The sequence below is a fragment of the Narcine bancroftii genome, chromosome 4 (genome assembly GCF_036971445.1).
Source record: "Narcine bancroftii isolate sNarBan1 chromosome 4, sNarBan1.hap1, whole genome shotgun sequence".
NCBI classification, from domain to species: domain Eukaryota; kingdom Metazoa; phylum Chordata; class Chondrichthyes; order Torpediniformes; family Narcinidae; genus Narcine; species Narcine bancroftii.
This window is the reverse complement of record NC_091472.1, coordinates 127,427,729-127,452,774: the sequence shown is the minus strand read 5'-3', so window position 1 is coordinate 127,452,774 and position 25,046 is coordinate 127,427,729. Positions and strand designations below refer to the sequence as shown.

At 40.5% G+C, this 25,046-nt stretch overlaps 1 long non-coding RNA gene across 1 annotated transcript in view; it reads right to left on the bottom strand.

The window, feature by feature from the left end:
- Positions 1-25,046, bottom strand: part of LOC138761135 (uncharacterized) — a 189,370-nt gene that overhangs the window by 55,431 nt on the left and 108,893 nt on the right. The window contains exon 2 of the long non-coding RNA XR_011356134.1: positions 22,855-22,997. This is a non-coding gene — a long non-coding RNA (uncharacterized lncRNA). The remainder of the gene's footprint in view (positions 1-22,854; positions 22,998-25,046) is intronic.

The window sequence follows — 25,046 nt, the reverse complement described above, 5'->3', positions numbered from 1 at the left end:
ATAAATGAGTATCAATTGACTCAACTTGAATCAGATTTGTTCTCTAAAGAATGGTGGGAAAAGGAGAGTGAAGTCGCTGGTTTTGTTGACAGTGAATTACTTGTTGGGGAGAAAAAGAATGTTGTACTAAACTGTATCAGATTTTGAGATACTGATAATGAGTTTATTTCCATATGCATTGAACAATATATATATGCATCAAAAATCTTACATTTGCAGCCAAATAAGCACTTTATTAAAAAAACAACTACTTAATACTTAATTGAATTAAAAATAGACAATAAATAAAAAGATATATAAATAATAAATATTCACATTTCAACAATTGCTATAAAAAAAGTTTCCAATAGAGCAGACAGCCTTTTGTGGTGTTGGAGCAACCCATGATTAGTCTAACAAGGGGAAGTTCAAGAGCTTGATAGTCATTGGAAAGGAAGTGTTCATGAACCAAGACTTGCAGCATTAGAGTTCTGTACCTTTTGCACGAAATTAGCAATGATATAAGGTGGCACCTTAGTTGACCAGGGTGCTGGGGTTCTTTATGATGCACATTGTCTTCTTTATTTAACAATTTTTTATTTTTTACACAATAAACCATATTGACCAAAATACATACAGACATTTTTCTCTTGAATATATACAGTGTCATTTTCTCCCCTTTCCCCCCCCTCTCTTCCCTCCCTCCCTCTCCCCCCTTCCCATTTATTCAAAGTTCAATCGACACATTGTCTCCTTGAGGCAGTGCCTCACATAGATTTCTTGTGGATATGCAGTTAAAGATTGTGATTGACCTGGCTATGTTTCTACCTTCTGGAGCATTCAGCATTCTTGGGCATTCGAATTCCCAAATCAGACAGTGATGAAACCAGTAGGTTTACTTTCCACAGTGCACCTGTAGAAGTTTGATAGAATACTCAACCACATGTCAAATCTCCTCAGTTTCCTTAGAAAATATAGGTGTTGGTGTGCCTTCTTCAGAATCAGAATTTATTGTCATGAACAAGTCATGAAATTTAGTGTTTTGCGTTAACATCATAGTGTAAACATTTACGACGGCGGCGGCCCCGATACGGGCAGGAGCAAGGGGGAGACGGCGGCCCCGGCCACGGTCGTGTGAGGCAGGCGGAGGCCCCGATACGGGCAGAGAGTTGGAGGCGGCGGCCCCAGTCCAGGCACAGGGAGAGCAGCAGCGGCCCCGGTCCGGGCGAAGGGTAAACGGCGGCGGCCCCGATACGGGCAGGAGCAAGGGGGAGACGGCGGCCCCGGCCTCGGTCGAGTGAGGCAGGCGGAGGCCCCGGTCCGGACAGGGAGTGGGAGGCGGCGGCCCCAGTCCGGGCACAGGGAGAGCAGCAGCGGCCCCGGCCCCGGTCCGGGCGAAGGGTAGACGGCGGCGGCCCCGATCCGGGCAGGAGCAAGGGGGAGACGGCGGCCCCGGCCTCGGTCGAGTGGGGCTGGCGAAGGCCCCGATCCGGGCAGAGAGTGGGAGGCGGCGGCCCCAATCCAGGCACAGGGTGAACTGCGGCGGCCTCGGCCCCGGTCCGGGCAGTATGGACCGACCTAGGAGGGGAGGCAGGCCCCTCCAGCCCGGGTAAGAAACCTGCATAGGAGAAGGCCACTCCGATATAAAACCTACGACCCAAGGACCTCGCTGCCACGTCCCAGCTTGCTTGGCCACGGCACACGAACCATGGGTGTAAAGGGTGGGGCCAGTACTGCGCGCACTGCACTCCACCTAAAAGCTCCTTTGCGCAGGCCCGAGGACAGGTCTACGTCCTCCCCCTCCACGTCCTCCCCCTCCACGTCCTCCCCCTCCACGTCCTCCCCCTCCACGTCCTCCCCCTCAAAAGATGCTCACAAACTCAAGCTAGCATGCTGAAACATCAGAACCATGCTAGACAAGGCTGACAGCCACCGACCTGAACGTCGGTCTGCCCTCATTGCACATGAACTCCTCAGACTTGACATCGACATAGCCGCTCTCAGTGAAGTCCGCCTGGCAGATGTAGGCAGCCTCCAAGATCGCGGCGTGGGCTACACACTCTACTGGTCTGGAAAGCCTTCGGATGAACGACGCCTATCTGGTGTAGGCTTCATGGTCAAGAGCTTCATTGCCTCCAAACTCAAAAACCTTCCGACAGGCCTCTCGGACCAAATCATGTCCATGCGACTCCCACTTCAAAACAAGCGTCACATCACCCTCATCAGTGTCTATGCTCCAACCCTCCAGGCGGAACCAGCAGAAAAGAACAAGTTCTACACCGACCTGCGCAACCTCATCCAATGTACCCCTACAGCCGACAAGGTTGTCATCCTGGGCGACTTCAACGCTCGTGTCGGCAAAGACTCAGAAACCTGGCCAGGAATCCTGGGCAAGCATGGCGTCGGCAAGTGCAACGACAATGGGCGCCTCCTGTTGGAGCTCTGCGCAGAACAGCGACTTGTCATTACAAACACCCTTTTTCAGCAGAGGGACAGCCTTAAGACCACCTGGATGCATCCCCGATCCAAACACTGGCACCTCCTGGACTACATCCTGGTGCGAGAAAGTGACAAACAAGATGTGCTCCACACCAGGGTCATGCCTAGCGCGGAATGCCACACTGACCACCGGCTGGTTCGCTGCAAGCTCCACTTCAAGCCAAAGCCCAGGAACAATAAAGCCCCCAGAAAGAGGTTCAATGTTGGAAACCTGCAGTCAGACGAAGCGAGAGGAAACTTCCAGGCAAACCTCAAAGCAAAGCTCGACGTTGCAAACCGCCTCACGGACCCGTCCCCTGAAACCCTCTGGGATCAGTTGAAGACTACCATACTGCAATCCACTGAAGAGGTACTGGGCTTCTCCTCCAGGAAAAACAAGGACTGGTTTGACGAAAACAGCCAGGAAATCCAGGAGCTGCTGGCAAAGAAGCGAGCTGCCCACCAGGCTCACCTTACAAAGCCGTCCTGTCCAGAGAAGAAACAAGCCTTCCGTCGCGCATGCAGCCATCTTCAGCGCAAATTCCGGGAGATCCAAAATGAGTGGTGGACTAGCCTCGCCAAACGAACACAGCTCAGCGCGGACATTGGCGACTTCAGGGGTTTCTACGAGGCTCTAAAGGCTGAGTATGGCCCCTCACCCCAAGTCCAAAGCCCGCTGCGCAGCTCAGACGGCAAAGTCCTCCTCAGCGACAAGATCTCCATCCTCAACCGATGGTCAGAACACTTCCAATCTCTTTTCAGTGCCAACCGCTCAGTCCAAGATTCCGCCCTGCTCCAGCTCCCTCAACAGCCCGTAAGGCTAGAGCTGGATGAGGTTCCCACCCTGGATGAGACATATAAGGCAATCGAACAACTGAAAAGTGGAAAAGCAGCAGGTATGGATGGAATCCCCCCAGAAGTCTGGAAGGCTGGCGGCAAAACTCTGCATGCCAAACTGCATGAGTTTTTCAAGCTTTGTTGGGACCAAGGTAAACTGCCTCAGGATCTTCGTGATGCCACCATCATCACCCTGTACAAAAACAAAGGCGAGAAATCAGACTGCTCAAACTACAGGGGAATCACGTTGCTCTCCATTGCAGGCAAAATCTTCGCTAGGATTCTACTAAATAGAATAATACCTAGTGTCGCCGAGAATATTCTCCCAGAATCACAGTGCGGCTTTCGCGCAAACAGAGGAACCACTGACATGGTCTTTGCCCTCAGACAGCTCCAAGAAAAGTGCAGAGAACAAAACAAAGGACTCTACATCACCTTTGTTGACCTCACCAAAGCCTTCGACACCGTGAGCAGGAAAGGGCTTTGGCAAATACTAGAGCGCATCGGATGTCCCCCAAAGTTCCTCAACATGATTATCCAACTGCACGAAAACCAACAAGGTCGGGTCAGATACAGCAATGAGCTCTCTGAACCCTTCTCCATTAACAATGGCGTGAAGCAAGTTGTGTTCTCGCACCAACCCTCTTTTCAATCTTCTTCAGCATGATGCTGAACCAAGCCATGAAAGACCCCAACAATGAAGACGCTGTTTACATCCGGTACCGCACGGATGGCAGTCTCTTCAATCTGAGGCGCCTGCAAGCTCACACCAAGACACAAGAGAAACTTGTCCGTGAACTACTCTTTGCAGATGATGCCGCTTTAGTTGCCCACTCAGAACCAGCTCTTCAGCGCTTGACGTCCTGCTTTGCGGAAACTGCCAAAATGTTTGGCCTGGAAGTCAGCCTGAAGAAAACTGAGGTCCTCCATCAGCCAGCTCCCCACCATGACTACCAGCCCCCCCACATCTCCATCGGGCACACAAAACTCAAAACGGTCAACCAGTTTACCTATCTCGGCTGCACCATTTCATCAGATGCAAGGATCGACAATGAGATAGACAACAGACTCGCCAAGGCAAATAGCGCCTTTGGAAGACTACACAAAAGAGTCTGGAAAAACAACCAACTGAAAAACCTCACAAAGATAAGCGTATACAGAGCCGTTGTCATACCCACACTCCTGTTCGGCTCCGAATCATGGGTCCTCTACCGGCACCACCTACGACTCCTAGAACGCTTCCACCAGCGTTGTCTCCGCTCCATCCTCAACATCCATTGGAGCGCTTTCATCCCTAACGTCGAAGTACTCGAGATGGCAGAGGTCGACAGCATCGAGTCCACGCTGCTGAAGATCCAGCTGCGCTGGGTGGGTCACGTCTCCAGAATGGAGGACCATCGCCTTCCCAAGATCGTGTTATATGGCGAGCTCTCCACTGGCCACCGTGACAGAGGTGCACCAAAGAAAAGGTACAAGGACTGCCTAAAGAAATCTCTTGGTGCCTGCCACATTGACCACCGCCAGTGGGCTGATAACGCCTCAAACCGTGCATCTTGGCGCCTCACAGTTTGGCGGGCAGCAACCTCCTTTGAAGAAGACCGCAGAGCCCACCTCACTGACAAAAGGCAAAGGAGGAAAAACCCAACACCCAACCCCAACCAACCAATTTTCCCTTGCAACTGCTGCAATCGTGTCTGCCTGTCCCGCATCGGACTTGTCAGCCACAAACGAGCTTGCAGCTGACGTGGACTTTTTACCCCCTCCATAAATCTTCGTCCGCGAAGCCAAGCCAAAGAAAGAAAAGATAGTGTAAACATTCATATTATAAACATCTTATGACAATTACTATAAAAAAAATAATAGTGTTCCAAATGTAAGGCAGCGTCTTTGGTTCAGTAATTTTTCAGGAATCTGTTGACAGCGGGGAAGAAGCTGTCCTTGTGCCATTGAGTGCTAATTTTTAGGCTCTTTTTCCCGATGGTAGCAGAGTGAAAAGGCCATGGCTTGGGTGGTGAATAGAGGCTGCTTTTTTAAGACACCGCCTCATGTAGATGTCCATGATGGAGTGAAGTCTGGTGCCTGTGATGTCGCAGGCCGAGTTAACAACCCTCTGGAGTTTATTCTTGTCCTGAGAGTTGGTGCCTCCATACCAAGAAGTAATGCAACCAGCCAGAATGCTCTCCACAGTACACCTGTAGAGGTTTTTGAAAGTCTTTGGTGACATAGCAAATCTCCTCAAACATCTCACAAAGTATAGCGGCTGGTGAGCCTTCTTTGTGATTGCAGAAGCGTGGAGGCTCCAGGGCAGATCCTCAGAGATGCTGACACCCAGAGATTTGAAGTTCTTCAGCCCTCGGTGAGGACTGGATCATGTTCCCCTGACTTCCTCCACAATCATCTCCTTGGTTTACTTGACAATAAGTGCAAGGATGTTCTTGTTACACTATTCAATGAGCTGGTCTGTCTCCCTCCTGTATGGCTCCTCATTCCTGTTTGTGATTCTGCTGTCAATTGTGGTGCCACTAGTGAACTTGTGATGGTATTGGAATTGTGCCCTGGCTATATGGTCATGGGTGTATAAGGAGTAGAGCACAGTTGCTTAAATGTGCTGGCTCCAGGAAAGGTCTTCCAAAATGTCAACTCCTCATTTCTAACCCTCTCCACTTCTGTCCCATCAATTCAGACCAAGTGCATGGTCCCTCAGCCTTTGTTTCCTAAAATCACAATAAATCTTTTGGTCTTGGTGATGTTGAGAGCAAGATCCACATGGTGGATACAGGAGACCACATACTCAAAGCTGGATTGGTGTTCTGGCACCACCTAACCAGAATCTTGAACCACATCCTGTATTCTGACTCATCATTTCCAGTTATCCAGTCAACAACAGTGATGTTGGTCAATGAGTTTATAATTGTGTTGGAGCTGAACCTGGCTACGCAGTCCTCTTCAGTATTTGCTGGCAAACTTGTGAAATTAAATGGGATCACAGAATAATCTTGATGGAAGTTTCTGGCCTGAAACATTGATGATTCTTTTTCTCCAAAGTATGCTGGTCAGTCTGCTGAGTTCTTCCAGGTGATTGTGTTTTACAGTTAAATAATGTTTTGAGTGGGATATTACGAGGTAATTATTTAGCTTTGGCAGATGGGCCACTGTGGCTTGGAGAGGCATCAGGGATCAGCCTGTCAGTTAGGTGATCCCGCAGAAAATGGGTGGAGGAGGGCATCGGACGTATGAATGGATGCTCCAAGGACATTAATTTTTCCCACCTAATAGTGGAAGTATAAGAACGCATTCACTATCTTTGGATTTTTATTCTATCAAGAACCATTCCTTTCTGCGGTAGAAAATAATAAAGACAGGAAAAAATGTGGAAGTCAGTACTTATAATAATTCTATTAACTAGGTCCCATGATTGCATTCTTGCCTCTGAATTACAAGGTACTTTACTCAAAGGTAGAGAATCAATTATTATTCAGTACTCTTGCTAATTTAATTGTCCATTTCATTCATGAAAGCTGTTATGCACCTATTTAAAATCAAATTAATTTTGAAGTACCGGCTAGCTAACTTATCATATGAGCAGCTTTGAGAGTCCTGAGGAAGAAAAATATTCTTTATCAATATAGATAATTTTGCTTTGTCCAGTTTGTTATAAGATCATGACAAAAGAAAAGAGCCTAAGTTTGAATCTACAATCTTTGCTGAGTTAGTCATTTTTAACCAGAGCCACAAAGTCAAGAGAGGAAAAAATAATATCTGGGTTCGTGCTGCTAATTACTGCACTGTGACCTTTGCCAGGAAGTTTATGTTTGTGAACATCTTCTTTTCCCTGGTGTCAAAAGGCAAATGGACACCTGTTCAAGTTTAACATGAAAATAGAAATATATGGTGTTTAGAGTCCAACAAGGTGGAAAATGAATTGGGAATAAATTAGGCATTTGAAGCAGTGTACAGCATTGTAAATCAAAAGTACATAAAGGCATTGATTTGAAGTAAATTCTAACATCCAGAAAAAGAATCCAACGCATTTCTTGTACTTCATGATCACTTTTATTGTAATCCTAAGCAACTTGCATATGGAGGAGAAGACTACAGGATATTGTAATTAAGGTTAAAAGCTTGTTTTTGATAGACACTGGCCAGAAGGAACCTGGTAGACACAATATACACAACACTGGCGACACTATGACTACATCATGGACTTATGTGACTTGCTGTTTTCAACTAATATGCTGTAAATGCTGAGTCTCTTTAGTCATTCAATGTTAACTTCTTGTTCTTTTCCACCAATTCAGAAGCAGCTGTCTTGCATGGCACTGAAGGGCTCAATCCTGTGCCTTAGTGAATAGTTGGTAAATTGAGTTTGTGCCGGAAAACAAACACTACAAGCTACCATATATACTCATGTAAAAGTTAACCCCCACCCCCCTATTTTCGGCCAAGAAATCTGGAATTTTCCACATCTCATGTAAAAGACGACCCTAGTCTCTCACCATGACCGCTGCCACTCTGGCCAGAGCTCCCAACACCTTGAATGTGGACTCTCACCAAACATCAAACACAGACTCTTGCCTTGGCTTCGGCCGCCCACCAATCAGAAATCCTGACACCTCCAACGAAGCACATAGTGCGGTTCCGACCTCCCCATGGTTGACGTGTGTTTTGATGCACAGACTCTGTATTACAGGAGCATAATCTTTTATTCGAAACTCTTAGGACCAGAAACTTTTCAGAATTTTGATTTTTTTTTAAAAATAGAATAATAGTAATGGTGGAACATTAAGTAATTGAGCTGATTTTAGATTTGTGCAAAACAAAGGCACGTTCCAACTAGAAGGGTCTCTGGATGGAGGGGGGCACTAGACAGGGGCTGGTAGCAGCAGTGGACGGGGAGGGGTTGGTAATGAAGTGAGATAAAGATAGACCATTAAATTACTCATGAACTTTTTATTTTTAAGTAAAACATGCAGTAAAACTTCAAAACATAAACTGGCTCAAACTAAGCTAAACACCTGAAAATATGGTGACCATCATCTTCAGTTTGTAGTCTTTTTATAGACTTCTTCTAGTGTCATTGGGCTCCTGGGAAGGAGTTGGGACCGACAGTGTTGTTTTGTAGGTGTCAGGGACCGATAGCCATCTGCATCAAAGAAGTCACCTCGGGCTCCCAGGCAATAGCAGGGACCTTGAGCTCCTGGCATGTCTGACTGGTAGGAGCACTGAGACACGGCACCGAATGGTGGTGGGTCACGTCGGGTCATGTTTGGAGCCAAATGTGAGCTTCGGTGTGCAGACGACATCCATGGAAAAAATAATTGGTTTTTGGAGATTTCGATTTTCAGAATTTCAGATAAAAGATCATGTACCTGTATTATTTTAATTCATTGTGTTTTTGTTCTTTATTAATTTTGAAATCATTTGGACCTCTGCTAGTGATATAGTAATTTGGATTCTAGTGTGAATTTCAGCCCTCCAAATGTAATATTCATGAAATAGTTGACCCCATAAATTTAACATTAAAAAATGTATCAGAAGGGCGCATGGTCATCCAAGTGTTGCACATGGTGGATATAGGAGACAACATAACCAAGGTAGCACGACCCTGTCCAGTTTACTGGCAACCAGGGGTAGAGTACAGTAAAAGTTACTGTTGTCTAACTCAGAGATTTCATACCAGGGTTGTCTTTGTATTTACTCAAAACTGGTCAAATTGATTAATGGTTGTGAAGTTTGACCTATGTGGCACGTATAAATGCACATACTAATTTCAACTGGAAAACCTCGGAATCAGAATCAGAATTTATTGTCATGAACAAGTGATGAAATTTTGTGTTTGTAGCAGCTTCACATCACAGTGCAAACACTCATATTATAACCATCTTATAACATTAATATAAAAAAGGTAATAGTGCCCAAAAAGTAAGGCAGAGCCTTTGGATCATTGATTATTCAGGAATCTGATGGCAATGGGGAAAATACTGTCCTTGTGCCGTTAAGTACTTGTCTTTCGGCTCCTGTACCTTTTTCCCGATGGTAGCAGATGAAGAGGGCATGGCCTTGTGTGGCATGGCTCTATCTTTGAAGATAGAGGCTGCTTTTTTAAGACACGGCCTCATGTAGATGTCTTCAATAGAGTTAAGTCTGGTCCCTGTGATGTCACAGGCTGAGTTAACAACCCTCTGGAGTTTATTCTTGTCTACAAACTCTAGGCCTCTGTACCCAACTTTGCAACTGGATCTTTGACTTTCTCATTAGAAGACTACAGTCGGTACGAATTGGAAACAACCTCTCCTCCTCACTGATTATCAACACAGGTGCACACCAAGGATGCGTGCTTAGCCCACTGCTCTATTCATTAAACACCCATGACTGTGTGGCCAGGCACAATTCCAATGCTATCTACAAGTTTGCTGATGACATCAACTCATTGAATGGTGTAACAACAACAACCTTGCCCTCAATGTCAGCAAAACCAAGGGGATGATTATAGGCTTCAGGAGGAAGTCAGGAGAACATAACCCAGTCCTCATTGAGGACTCAATAGTGGAGAGGGTCAAGAACTTCAAATTCCTGGGTATCAACATCTCTGAGGATCTGTCCTGGAGCTTCCATGTTGATGCAATCACAAAGAAGGCTCGCCAGCGGCTATACATTGTGAGGTGACTGAGGAGATTTGGCATGCCACCGAAGACCCTCGTAAACTTCTACAGATGAGCATTCTGGCTGGTTGCATCACTACCTGGTATGGAGACACCAACTCTCAGGACAAGAATAAACTCCAGAGAGTTAATAAATGGTCTACAAAATTCAACTTTTATATGAGTATATATATAGTATTTTTACCAGGTATATTCATTTGCATCTCTGCTCAAATTTTTATGTACTTTGCAGCAGGACTCAATGGTATGTCTAAATTTTCCCATCTAACCTAAAGATATTTTGGTCAATTTTTGTCTCCAACCATTAGTTTATTTACCTGTTGTTTGTAATGTTTGAACAATAATCTAACCAAGATCATATGTTTTTGGTATCAACTCATTTGATCTTATTTTCTTCTGTGAACAGACTAGCAGGTTGTCTCTAATTCATACAGCTGTGTTAAAAGGACAATTTACAGAGAATAGGATTACAATGCAATAGAAGATCAATTAGATCAGCAAGGGCAGGATATAACCCCTGTTATGAGGTTCATCAGGAGCCTATCAGGGTGCATGTTTTTCACTTTTATGCCTTCTCTCCAATGGGAGGAGAGAAAAGAGAGTGGATATGGGTGTAATGGGTCTTTCAATATGCTTGGCTGTCTTTTCTAGGCAGCAGGAGAAGGAGATAGAGTCCATGGAGGAGAGGAAAGGTTTCATTATATTCTGAGCTCCTTCTCCTGAAGTGAATGGTCATCTCCTTCATCTTATTGCCGATGAGAAAGAGGTTCTTGTTATGGCATCATGGCCCTAGTCTTTCAATCTCTATCTTGTATTCATTTTCATTGATGCCAGGGTCCTTGTCATGGCTCATCCCCAGCAGTAGCATGACAGTGGACTATAGGCTGTTTCTGGGGATGCACACTGAGACAGGCATTCAGAACTGCTGGAAGACCATCAACTCGGTGAATGATGCTCTTTGGTCTGCCGGAAATCCATTGGTCTTTCAGCACCAGGATATGTCAGTGTGGGAATGGCTGCCGACTGGTACATTCCAGGCTGCAGGAGCACGTGCTGAAGATTGCACTAAGGCTTGGTGCAACCAATGCTGGCACACTGTAAGGAAGAGCCACAGTCTAGACTCCTTCCATTACCAAACACTGAGGGGCTGAGACCGAGGGGAAGCCCTTCAAACAACAAAGGGAGGAGTAACAACAAGATGCCACGGTGGTGGAAATGGAGTACATTGAAATGAACGCAAAACAATGTACAGTGATGGAAAGTATGGATCCCATACTATAGGTAGGAAGAGACTTTGAACAGTTTTCCTTTTGTAAATAATTTATTGTGAATATAGGTTATTTTTGGTAATTAAATACTTGGCTTGCCGTTGATTTGTGAAATTATGTAGGTCCTGAATAATGTGAATACTAGGAGGCTGTTCCCATTAGAGGAGAGATCAAAGACTAGAATTCGCTTGAAACAAATAAAGGGAAAGAAAATATTGTGCAAGCATATGTGAAAGGTTTTAGAGAAGAGTGGAAGAACTAGTGAATTGCTTGGGCAATCTGCCAGTGCAGACACAATAGGCTGAATGGCCTCCTTCTGTGTTGTGACCATTCTATGATCCTCTTGACATCAGATTTGATCACCACAGAGAAAATGGGCCAAATAGCCTCACTCGACATTATAAATTTACATTGATTGTGTACTTCTGACTGTGTATCATTACATTGTAATACAAATGTTTAGCACTTCTTGTAAATTTGAAATGTGACAGATGTACTCTATGAACAATTGTTTTCCATCCCTCATCTTTGAGAGACATTTGGCAAAATAGCTCATGAGTATGCAGCTGCACAAGTTGGAGTTGTTATAAGGCTCAACATTGCACTATGAATTGGTAAACAGCAAATGCTACACATCAAATCTAATGGCCCTTCACATTCCATTCATCTTTCAGCATTCAATTAATCTTATCAAAAAGCTTAGCTTTTCCTCTGGTGTCTGCTCAGTTCTGATACTATACCATGAGAAGAAAATGTCTGCATTTTAGGGAACATCGACTTCCTTATTCTTTGCTCAGCAAATTAACCCATGTTTTGAACAGTGATTTTAGAATGGCCTTTGTTTATCCTTTTAAAAAATAATGCAAAATTGGGGATGGATTGTTCAGATGCTTATGAATAAGACTTAAAAATATTTAGATTAATACTGTGCAAAGAACAGAGAAGTTGATTGTGAAGAATACCATGGCCATGTGAGCTTTTGTGATCTAATGAGAATATTTATCACTTCAAAAAGTAAAAGCATGCACATCATATCTGAAAATAATAGTATGTATGTATATAAAACAGACAATTCTCTACCAAAATGCTTAAATTCAATCTTTTTTCATTGTCTTCTGTGTGTGGTATGGTTCTAAAATGTCACTAAAATGATTTATGAAACCTACAGAATGTGTTGACAACCATCAAATATCCCACCTTGTCAACTTTTCTTGTTTAATGCCATAATAAGAACACTGCAAATTGACCATACACATTACAGGTGCAAAGACAAAGGTTATTACAGTGGCTAAAATAAAATTTTCTAACGTGGGAATTTTTTGGACGTCACGTTGAGACCAAAGCAAATTGATGATATAATGGTGACTACACTATCAATTGATAAAACAGCAGTAACAGGAACAAGTTAGCTTACGTTTGCAGATGCTTTCCTCAGAAAATTCTGGAAATGAATAATAATGATGAGGAATCAGTGAAACTGTTTACAAGGCTCAGTTCAAGCAGTGAAGATGTTGCACAGGTCTTTGGCAATCTGAATATTAGGTAGGGCAGAATTACCAGATAGGCTCTTCTGCTTGTCCCCTGTAAACTTAGAGGAAGGACTGCACAAAAAAAAATACACAAAAGAAAGGAGTTGCAGCAAATTGGTAGCAGCAAGTCATCAATAAAAGATTGCATTTATCTTTAACCTGAAAAAATAGCCCAAGGCCCAAAGAATGTACAAGGAACAAGATCACCTCAGTAATAAGTATCCAAAAAATATGCATGGTGTGTAAACTTCAATCAAATATGAAGAAGTGTATGATAAATAATGCGAGAACAACACTTTATTAGCTTTGCAAAGTGGGTGCTCTGTTACATGAGAAGACCTGTTGTAACTACATCAGGGTCTTTCTGCAGATGGGCACAAACATTTTCATATGACTTAGCTTCCCATTTTTACAGCCTGTTCACGGCTATTCACATGACCTGTATTCATTTGTACTTTGCAGACTTCACCAAAACATCTCGCATGAGTTTTGAGAACAGCATGGCCTTGGTTCTCACAGCTTGCACCTGCATTCCTAAATTGAAATAATTTCTTTTTTAACAGACTCTAGTATTTTACCATAAAAATATTCTTTTTAAGCCTTTTCATGCTGCTGAAATTTTTTTTTTAAAGTAAATAAAGAAAATCTATACAATCTATCAGGTGAAAGGTTATGAATGCAATAACACACCTTGCCTCATAATTAAAGCTGTGCATGCCCCTCCCTCCAAAATCAACAAACATGCACATTGCACATAATACTAATTAAAGATCAACAAAAAAGTAACCTTTGATCCATAAAAAAGAAAAAGTGAGTATTATTTTTAGTTTTGCAATGCTTATATCTGTGGCCATTTTCAGGAGACATGGAAAAGCAAGCTATCACTTTCAAAGATTTGGGAAACTGGTGATGAGTATCCAGTCTGTCACATCCAGTTGTCCAATGCCACTGAAGATGAAAACCAGTTCCAGAGCTTTCTCATCCCCATACAAAAGCAAGATATGTTTCATTAATAAAGGAGAAATTTAAAACATCCTCTAGTTTAGCATGAAGATTAAGGATATTGCGTGCAACTTTGGAATTTTGCACTCCCACAACTGATAAACTTCACCTTTGAAATTTACTGCTTTATTAAGCTTCAAATGTTTTTGCTCATTCTGCTAAAAAGGCTTTATTGTCTTGGAGTCAGACTGGCTGTACTGTTTATCTCTTAGTTGCATTCCAAGGACAGAGAAAGGATAGGGAGGAATTTGAATTACTGTATTATATTTTGAATGCATTTCATTGTTTTAGATGTGTTATCATTCACAGCCGGATGGAGGAAATATTGCCTGATACCCTTACAAAAATGAAAACTACAAAGCCACACAAATCATACTTTCTCCATCAGCATCTTGCGCTTTGAATGCAGAATCTAAATGGACTTCTATATATGAAATTTCATAGCATATCATTTCATGCAGAAAAAATACTATTTATTTTCAATTTATTTTCAAACTGTGTTATTTTCAATGTTATTTTGTTTCAGGGTGAATTATTGTCTTTGTGGTTTTCTGTTTGCTGCCAAAATGAAATTATTCCATAATACAAAACTAGATAGTAATGTAAATCAAGTATTTATAAATACTTTACCTTCATATTAGTTTAGTTGGACAAGGACAGATTGCTAAAAGCAGTAAAGAGAAATTTACAAGAAATAAGCATTTTGTATAGACTTCAGGGTATGGTACTAATGCATAAACTCTTGACATTGGAACTATCCAGATGTTGCAATGAAAATACTACACACAAATTTACTTGGTCAGCTCAATCATAAGAGTAAAAATTGTCAAACGTTATGTGAATGACCAGGTATGATATGTTGGACAGTCTGGATATTACAATTAAGCTTCGAAAAAATAGATTTTCACAAGCTAGTAAGAATATTACTTGGCTTAGCCATTTGGCCATAGCCTCCTTTTGTCAATGTCTCATCATTCTTTTTTTCCTGATATTCTGCACAAAAAACAAGAGCTGTAACAAGTGGCCTAACAAGACAGTTTGCCTTGGAACACTGATGTGTTTCTTGAATATTAAAGCCTTATATGTTCAAACATCCTTGATAAAATTGAAGTGAAGAGGTATAAACTTCTGGATGTTTATGAAAGGAGTTTTTTAGATATGTTTTATTTTCTTCTAGTCATAGACAGTGGAAATGGCAGCCAAGGCAGGGGAACGCTCCTCTTGCAGAATGTGGGACATCAGGGAAGCCAGCAGTATCCCTGATGTCTTCATCTGCAAGAAGTGCATCCAGCTGCAGCTCCTGACAAGCCAAGTTAAAGAATTGGAGCTGGAGTTGGATGAACTCCAGATCATTCAGGAGGCTGATGGGATGATACACAAAAGTTACAGGGACACTGTCATACCTAGGAGGCAGGAGGAGGGCAGGTGGGTGACTGTCAGGAGAGGGAAAGGGAGCAGACAGACAGTCCAGGGCACCACTGTGGCTGTTCCCTTCAATAGCAAGCATGCCATTTTGGATACTATAGGTGGGGGGGGAGGGCTACAAGGGACAAGCCATGGAGATCAGGTCTCTGACATGGACCTGGTCCTGTGGAAAGGGAAGAGAAGAGGTGAGCTGCAGTGATAGGGGATTCAATAGTTTGGTGGACAGATAAGAGGTTCTGTGAAAGAGATCAAGTATCCCGGATAGTTTGTTGCCTCCCTGGTGCCAGGTCCGAGATATCTCAGATTGAGTTCATGGCATTCTCAGGAGGGAGGGTGAGCAGCCAGATGTAGTGGTCCATATAGGGACCAGTGATGTGGGTAGGAAGGGTGAGGAGGTCTTGCAAGAAGAGTACAGGGAGTTCAGTGCTAGGTTGAAGGACAGGACCTCCAGGATTGTGATCTCAGGATTGCTACTCGTGCCATGTGCTAGTGAGGTTAGAAATAATGCAGCTTAACATGGGGCTAATACAGCTTAACATGGGGATAAAGACCTGGTGCAGTTACTCCTATTGGGAAAGAGGTTCGGAAGTATTAGTGCTAGATCCCATGGGCAGTGACTCTGCATTGTGCTGGGCATAGCTGGTAGAGAAAAGAAGACAGCTAAAAACAAGAAAACTGTAAGTAAAGATCCGAAGAAAATGGAGAAGATGCAGCTTACCTTAATGTTGGAGCCTGGGCCTCAGGCTCTGATGTCTCCATGAACGACATGGGCAATGATGGCTGACTTGAAGCCAGCAACAGCACCACCCCTGCAGGGAGTGAAGAAGGTGACACTGGAGCTGTGCAGATCTCACCTGAAGAATATGCTCCTGAATGGATACTCAACAGTGCCACTACCTGTAGTGCTGTCAGAACTAAGAAACTGCAACCAGGGCAGAAATGCTGTCAGAAACACCTGTTTTTCGACAGGTAGAGATCAAGAGGGTAAAGGAGACCAAGAAGAATCAGATGAAGATGAAGAGGATAAAGAAGATGTAAAGGAGGTTGTAAAGGGTTCTCTGGAGGTCAAGGATCTTTCCTCATTAATGATGTGTCAATTCCAAATTTTAAGAGGAGATATACAGAACATCAGAAATTATATGAAGGACATTAGAAGTGATATGAAGAAATATGCTGTGGAAGTTGATAAAGTTAAACAAAAAGTTTGAATTGAATGTGCAGATGGTCAAAAATTATTGGATATCTGTATAGAATATGGATAAAACTGAGAACGTTGAGAGTTCAGAATCTGCCTGGGAAAAGCAAAGGAATAAATGATGGAAAAGAAGGATATATTGGAAAATCAAAGTAGATGAAATAATGTTAAGATTGTTTGTCTAAAAGAAGATTCTGAAGAAAATGGAGATCCTGTGGAATTTTTTCAAAAATGAATTCCCAGAGTTCTGGGAGAAGAGCATTTTCCAAATAGAATTGAAATGAAGAGAGCTCATAGACCTTTAAGGAGGAAGCCACAGCCAACTCAATCACCCAGAGCTGTACTGGTTAAATGTCTATGTAATCAAGGTTTAAAAAAAAACTTAAGATGAGGGGTCCAAAATGCAAGACAAAATATGCAACCTAAAATCATTGATGGAAATAAAATTTTCTTTTATGCTGATTTGAGTAAGACGGTGGTGGACAGAAGAAAAGAATTCAAAGACAATCCTTTGGAAGAAAGGCGACAAGTTTACTTTCAGACATCCAGCTACTTTAAAGGTGTTTCTGAACAATAACCAACCTAGGTTTTTTGTGGAAGTAGGAGAATCAAGGGCCTTTCCAGAATCACTTCCTTCAGTTAAGGAAGACCATCAAGTGCGAATGGAAAGTTCAAGTCCTCAACGAGAACTATAAAGAGAGGTGGTGCAGATACAGCTTACACTGAAGAAAGCCATATCGTTCAAGCTTTAAGGCATCAACAGGAGTTACATGGGGGTCCAGAGAAGCAGACCAAACCAGTTATAATTAATAAAGATCAAGTAAATGCTGACCTTGAGGCAACAGGTGACAGATTGTTTTCATGAACTTTGTAATTATTTTTGTTTATTTTTCCCTGGGGTTTTGGGGGGAGGGGTAGATGTTTTTACTTTCTTGTCTTATCCATTATGAGCCATATTGTGGCAGGAGCCATAACCCATATGACCCATATGGTGGAGGGGAGTAGTGCTGTTTGTTTTTTATTCCGCATTTTTTGGGGGGTAGTTTATATTTTGTTTTTGATTAATATAATAGTAATTAGTATATTGTTACATTTTTCTTATTCTTTTTGTGTGTCTTTTTTCTTTGGGACAGAGACATTTACAGGAATCAGATAGGTTTGATGGAGGAGGCCTGGGAGAACGGGACTGAAAGAGATTTGGATGGGAATAATACACTAAATTTTCTTAGCTTTAATGCTAATGGACTGAATAATAAAATAAAAATGAAAAATACTAGCTCTTATGAAAAAGATGAAAGTAGATATTGCATTTTTACAAGAGACACATTTGACAAAGAAATAACATTAAAAATTAAAAAGGTAATTGGTGGTTTAAATGGCAGCTTCATCTTTTAATTCTAAAGCAAGAGGAGTAGTAATAAAAAAAATACCTGTGAAAATTCAAGATGTTATAATGGATCCTGTGGGAAGATACGTCCTGGTTCATTGTCAAATTTATTCTGAAATGTGGACACTTATGAGTATTTATGCACCAAATGTAGATGATGAAGATTTTATACTGGAATTATTTTTACATTTAACATGAAAAGGTAGTTATAAGAGGCTATTTTAATTGTTATCTTGATCCAATATTGGATAAAGCAACAAAATCTGTAATGAGAGATAAAGCGGCAAAGATTACATTATGTTTGATAAAAGAATTAAATTTAATAGATATTTGGTATAGGCTGAATCCTAAAGAGAGAGATTATTCTTTTTATTTACACAGACACAACTCGTATTCAAGAATAGATTTCTTTTTGATATCAGTGCAATTACAGGGCAGAATTAATCATGTTGAATATCAAGCTAGAATATTATATGATCATTCCCCACTTTTATTGGCATGTTCAATTCCTGAGAAAGAAGGCTCACCATATAGGTGGAGCTTTAATACTGTGTTGCTGGAAAAAAAAGTGAATTTTGTGATTTTATGAGAACATTCACATGTTTTATAAATAAATTCTAATTCAATAGACAATAAATTTATTATATGGGGTACATTTAAAGCATATTTGAGGGGGAAAATGATGTTATTCAGCTAAAATTAAGAAATATTATATGAAAGAGACAAATCAGTTGGACCAAGACATAGGAAAGCTGAAAATAATTTGCAAAATAAATTCTCTGAAGAAAAGAAAAGAGAATTAATTAATAAAAAAAACTCCAAACATGTAGAACTGAAAAATTAATTCAGAGAACAAAGCAAAGGTACCATGAATTAGGAGAAAGAGCACATAAAGTTCTTGAATGGCAATTAAAAGCAGAACAGGCATCTAGAACAATTAATGCAGTTTAAAAAATTTTTGGGGATTATTACATATAAGCCACAAGAAATAAATGATTTTATTTAAATGATAAATAAGGATTTTTATTCTGAATTATATCAATTGGAATCAGTTCATGATGAGATCAAGATTAATAAGTTTTTAATCCCAAATAACCCTAGTTTAAATGGCCAGGAGCAAAGAGATTTGAATTCTCCTTTTATGGTAAGGGAAATTAGTGAAATAATGAGTTCATTATAAAGTAATAAGTCACAAGGGGAAGATGGGTTTCCTGTAAGTTTTTAAAGAAATTTAAAGATCTTTTGATACCTCCATTTCTGGAAGTGTTAATTCAAGAGTTGAAGGTACATTTCCTGCCATATGCCTTTTCAACTGCAATTATTACTGTGATATATATGACCAGCATCATATAGATCAATTTTAATTATTAAATGTTAATTATAAAATAGCATCTAAAGAGTTAACAAATAGATTGGCAAAGTATTTATCAAAGTTAATACATATGGATCAAACTGGATTTGTTACAGATCAGAAATCTGCAGATAATGTGGCAAGGTTGATAAGTTTAATACATTTAGCTCAAAAGAGGGGAGATTTGAGTGTCACAGTGGCTTTAGATGCAGAAAAAGCATTTGATAGATTAGAATGGGATTTCCTCTTTCAAGTTTTGGAAAAATGTGGGTTAGGATCAATATTTATAGATTGGGTTAAAATGTTATGTAAGAACCCTAGTGCGAAAGTAGTGACAAATGGTCAAGTTTCAGCAACTTTTCAGTGGACTAGATCAAGTAGGCAAGGTTGTCCATTGTCACCAGCTTTACTTATTTTAGCAATTGAACCTTTAGCTGAATTAATAAGACAGGATTCAAAGATAATTGGTATGAAGGTGAATCAAGAAGATTATAAAATAAATTTATTTGTAGGTGATATTTTGATTTATTTAACAGATCCTTTAAATTCCTTGTGCAATCTTAACATTAGATTAAAAGAATATGGGGAGATATCTGGTTATAAAATTAATTGGGGAAAAATGTGAAATTATGCCCTTAGTAAATGGGGATTATACACAATGTAAGAGAGTAATTGATTTTAGTTGGCCAGATGCTGGAATAAAATATTTAGGTTTTCATGTGGAACCAGAATTTAAAAAAAAAAATTTAAATTATTCATTATTATTGAAGAAAATACGAGAAGATCTGGAAAGATGAAATACGTTACCTATTGCTTTAATAGGTAGAGTAAAATTGTATTAAGATGAATGATTTTCCTAGAATATAATATCTTTTTCAATTGATTCCAATTGCAATTCCTCAAAAAAATTTTTAAGGAATTAAATGCTTGTATTAGGAAATTTTTCTAAAAAGGGAATGTGGTAAGGGTTTCTTTAGAAAAAAATAATGTGGAAGTATGATTTATGAGGTTTGCTGCTCCCCAATTTTATGAACTATTATAAAGCAGCCTAGTTGCAATGTATTAATATAATGTATGTCTTAGACAAAATATCAGCTTTGATGAATATAGAACTTAGTTAAATAGGGGAATCAAACCCACAAGACTTTATTTAGAAATGGAATTCAAGATTGTTAATAATGAATAGAGAAACTTTTATATTCAAATATTTATTTGAGCTTTGGAATAAGGTTGATAAAGAAATTGGAGGAGGAGATTTAATGTCAAGAAGAACATCCTTAGTTCAAAATACCCTTTATTTTTTATATGGGAAATCAATTTTTAAAGATTTGGCAAAGTCAAAATTGAGGACTGTTTTGAAGTGAGGAAATTTGTTACTTTTAGTAGAATGAAGGAGAAGTTCAAGGTACCTGAGAACATCAGACTTTATTATTATCAGGTTATGAGATTCTTATGTGAAAATTTTAGTCAAGATCTGTTATTGCAAACAAGGACAGCGGTGGAGTCATTTTTGTGTAATGGAAACATAAAGAAGTTAATTTCAGTAATGTATAGGTTGTTACATAAAAAAGCTCAGAAAGTAGGGGTTCATAATTCAAGACAAAGATGAGAAGTAGATTTGAATAAGCAAATAGATGAGCATAATTGGATTGAGTTGTGTAGAGAAAGTATGAAAAGCACAATAAAATGTGAGGTATAGGTAGGTAGATTATAATCTTATTCAACAGTTATATTTGACACCACAAAAGCTAAATAAATTGAACCAGACCTTTTTGAATTTATGTTTTAAATATGGACAGGAAGTTGGTACATTTCTGCATTCTACTTGGCAGTGTCCTAAGATTAAACCTTTTTGTTTGCAAATAGGTAATTTATTAGAATGAATAACTGGGGGATAATTCTCACAGGATCCAATATTATTTTTATTGGGTGATATTACAGGGGTTAAACCTAAATTAAAATTGAATATGTTTCAAGTGAAGTTTGTTCAAATTGCTTTATCAATAGCTAGAAAATGTATTTCTGTAACTTGGAAATCTGATACATATTTTGGAATGGAGAGATGGCATGTGGAAGTTCAGAGTTGTATACCATTTGAGAAAATTACTTATAATTTAAGAGGTAAATATCATACATTTTGGAAAATATGGTGCCCATATTTACAAAGAGTGGGTATGAATATTTAAATGAGACTCAGACATTCCCCTTCTTCTAAAGGTCTCTGTATATTAGAAGAAGCCTTGTAGTAAGGAATGCTTCTGTTGAAGGTCTCTTGTCCTACACTTTTTTGCTTTGTAGAGGGTTAGAGTGGGGAGGGGTTTACAGGAAGGTTTCTCTCATTCTTTCTTATATATACTACATGTATTTGAAATGGATTTGCATTATTGTAAAATATGTGAATTTTGTGATTTTAAATTTATAAATGACTGCTGAACTGTTAAAACAACTCCCTGTGATTCTACTATTTATTAATAATATTTATTTTTAATAAACTTATATAAGCATGCATTCTGTGTCTTTTAAGTACAATCTTTAAGTGTGTTATGTCTGTATGTATATTTACACTTTTTTAACACCGTGGACCAGAAAACACTGTTCCATTGGCTAGCACTGGTACAATCTGATGATAAATAAACGCACTGGCAATAAGCTGCCCAGCAATGTCCCCTCAACCTTGACTGCAACTAAGACCCTAGCAGAGACCATAACTAGGCAGAGTGAGGAGATCCCAATCACTTCCAACAAATCCCTAAACCTAGTCATGAGCTTTGAGGCCCCACCTCATGAGGCAAAGTCAATGGAGGCGAGAGTTGCAGAGGGAATGGAAGAGAAAAGGCAGACTGTCAATAATCAAAAAGAAAACCGCACTAAGCACCAAGAATGTAACTGGCAACTGACATCCTGAACAACAGAAAGGAAATGGTCATGTCACATAGAGGTGCCATCATTTCTCATCTGAGGATGAAGCCAGCATGTGCAGTCAATGAAGGCAGAGGAAGCTGTAAGACGGAGGGGCCAGAAAGGAAGAAAACAGGCAATGGAAAAGGTCACAGGAGGGGAAAACTCCCCCTCCCCCCACCACCCCCATCTCTGAGAGATTTGGAGCACAGAAACATCTAATGAACCTCAGCTCCAGGAGAAGGGTGAGACAAGATAGCCAAGGATGCACAGGAGCACAGATAGATCTTACCCAGAAACACCACCATCTGTATCTGTGCCTTAAAACAGTGCTGGAGTTCACCCAAGCTGTGGGCATTAGGGCTCAGGCTGATTGACAGTGGGCTGAAAGATGTGCAAACTTTGGACTCCACAATTACAATGGAGATAAAAATTGCAACACTAAACTGGTGCTGCATGAAAAACACCACATGATGTGTCAATGCCTTGCAATATAGGGCAGATGAGACCTCCCTGTGAGAGTGTGGGCTGTTGCACCTCTGGAACTATCATAGGTTGTGGCAATGGTGGTCTTATTGGTTGTCAATAAGGCCAGGGGAAACGATTGTTGTTTCTCTGATCTGAGTATCCTGCTGCAGGCAGGAAATTTCACAATTACAAAATTTAAGGAAGTATTTGGGGAGCATCTTGTCATGACCAATATAATGTACTATAACGTTCTTCTCTGGGTGACTAGAGTGTATGCCTTGCCTGTGCAGAGCAACTGAGTGATTCACACACACATTTCAGAGGTAGCTCTAAGATCTGCAGCCCCGAGGAAGAGGATAGTTCAGTAACATTTACCTTTTTCTCACAGATGGACATACTGAGGCAGGGTTTCTGAGAGGAATTTCATCAGGGGGTACAAAGTTTCTTTTGGGCCCCATTCTCTTCTCCATTAGTCATCCTGTTTTTATCCAATACGGTTTTATGCCATGAGCGGTAGTCTGTAAGGCCAAAAATGGTATGGAAAATGAGTGAAGGGTGGAATGGACCGCTCTGTTGATTTTCTGCATTTGAAGCCTTATGCTCCTATACTCCCTCCATGATAAATATAAATAAAATAGAAGGATCAAAGAGAAGAAAGCACATTTGTTTTGATCATTATTATTTATGCTGCAATACAGATAAGGAGTAAGAATTCACATTGAAACATCCTTTTATATTGCAATGCAGATCAGAACATCAGGAGAATTAATTATTAATAAAAGGGAGATAGGCTTAGTGTTTTCCTGGCCTTTTTTTCTGAAAGATTTTGAATCACAACATGAAAATTAATTGTTCTGGCACTGTTTGATTCAATAATTAGCCTGGCCAAATCCACATTGTAGACCTTAAATAATTCTTAATCAGCTTGAGTTTGCTAAATGACCTCTCTGCAATTGGAATTGCTGCTGGAATTGTTAATAGCATGCTTAAGCTAACACAAACATTTTGAAACAGGTCACCAAGTATGTCCTCTGTTAACAAGTTCATCCGATCTAATGGCTTTAACTGTGCATTTACAAAATTTGCTTTATGTACTGAGGGTAAATGTTGCATTTCTTTTCCAAAATCATTACCATTAAGGTCAGCAGGATATTGCTCTGATAAAGATAAAGCTTTTCTCTTCACTTTCAGACATGGTGAGATATTTTCACAAGAAATCAAACTTTTCTGCCAACTGCTTAACAGCATTTAAAGCGGACAGTTAATCCTGCTATAACATTGTCTACCAAAAAGTAAAACACACACTTTCTGAAGTAGGGCTCTTCTGGTATTTCATCTGTGCCATTCGTTTCCTTCAAGTTAGCATCAGGTGTGCTGTCATCATGCAGCCTTGCCCTCTTGCGCCTCACTTCACCACATCTAAGGGGGAGTTTTATTTCTATCTTTAGGTTTGATGCAACAAATTTGTCTTCATTCCATATGGATTTCCAGATGTTTCAAACTTTTGTCAGATCTGTGAGGAGAGTTTCTATGTTTTCTACTTGAACATCCAGTGTGGTATCTCTAGCTTGGAAGAAGAAAAAAAAATGGCTGGAACAACAGCAGTACATCTAGTGATGGACTGGGAGGCTGAAGACATCGTTGAATCATTTAAAAAGTTTCAGCAGAAGTGCAATTTACTGTACATTCAAAAGCTATTTTAAAAATGCAACTGCAGAGGAGAAGGTCAGTTATATACTTCTCTGGCTGGGGGGTGGGGGTTGGGGGTTAAGGCATTAGCTTATTTAATAGCTGGGAGCTTACAGAGGTGGAGAAAAATGATCCAGAGCAGATATTTGCAAAGTTTGGTTCTCACCTTGAACCCAGGTCTAATCATAGAATTGAACGCTATGAATTTCAAGGCTTAATGCAAGATACTGATGAAATTGTTGATAACTTCCTCACTAGATTAAAACTTCTTGCAGCAAAATGCGGATTTATGGATTTAGAGGAAAGATTAGTTGATCAACTAATATGGTGGAGTGCCCATCCCAAAGAGCAAAAGGCTCTTATGGGGAAGGATAGCGTGAAGATGACCAAAGCTATAGACACAGCCAGAGCCTTCGAAGCCTTTATGACGTAAATAAAATCCCTATCTATGCAGACCCACCCACAACAAAGAGAAGGAAGGGTTGTTGCAATAAAGAACACAATCAGAAAAGTGCAAACCCAAAGACCTACAGGAGATAAAGCAGATACAGCCTACAATACGTCAATATTGGTCTATCAGAGATGACATATTGTTGAAGAATGGTGTTCTGCTAGCTGAATCAGGGCTGATTATTCCTGAAACAAAGCAGAAAGAGATTCTCCAGAAAATGCATGAAGGTCACATGGGAATGGAGAATGCAAACACAGAGCAAAGTCAGCTGTGTTCTGGACTGGTATATAAAAAAAAACATTGAAAATATGGTGACTATATGTCAAATATACCAAAAGTACAGAAACACACAACAAAAAGAAAATGATTTCCACAGAAGTACCTGCCAGGCCATGGCACACAGTGGGAGCAGACTTGTCACTAAGAA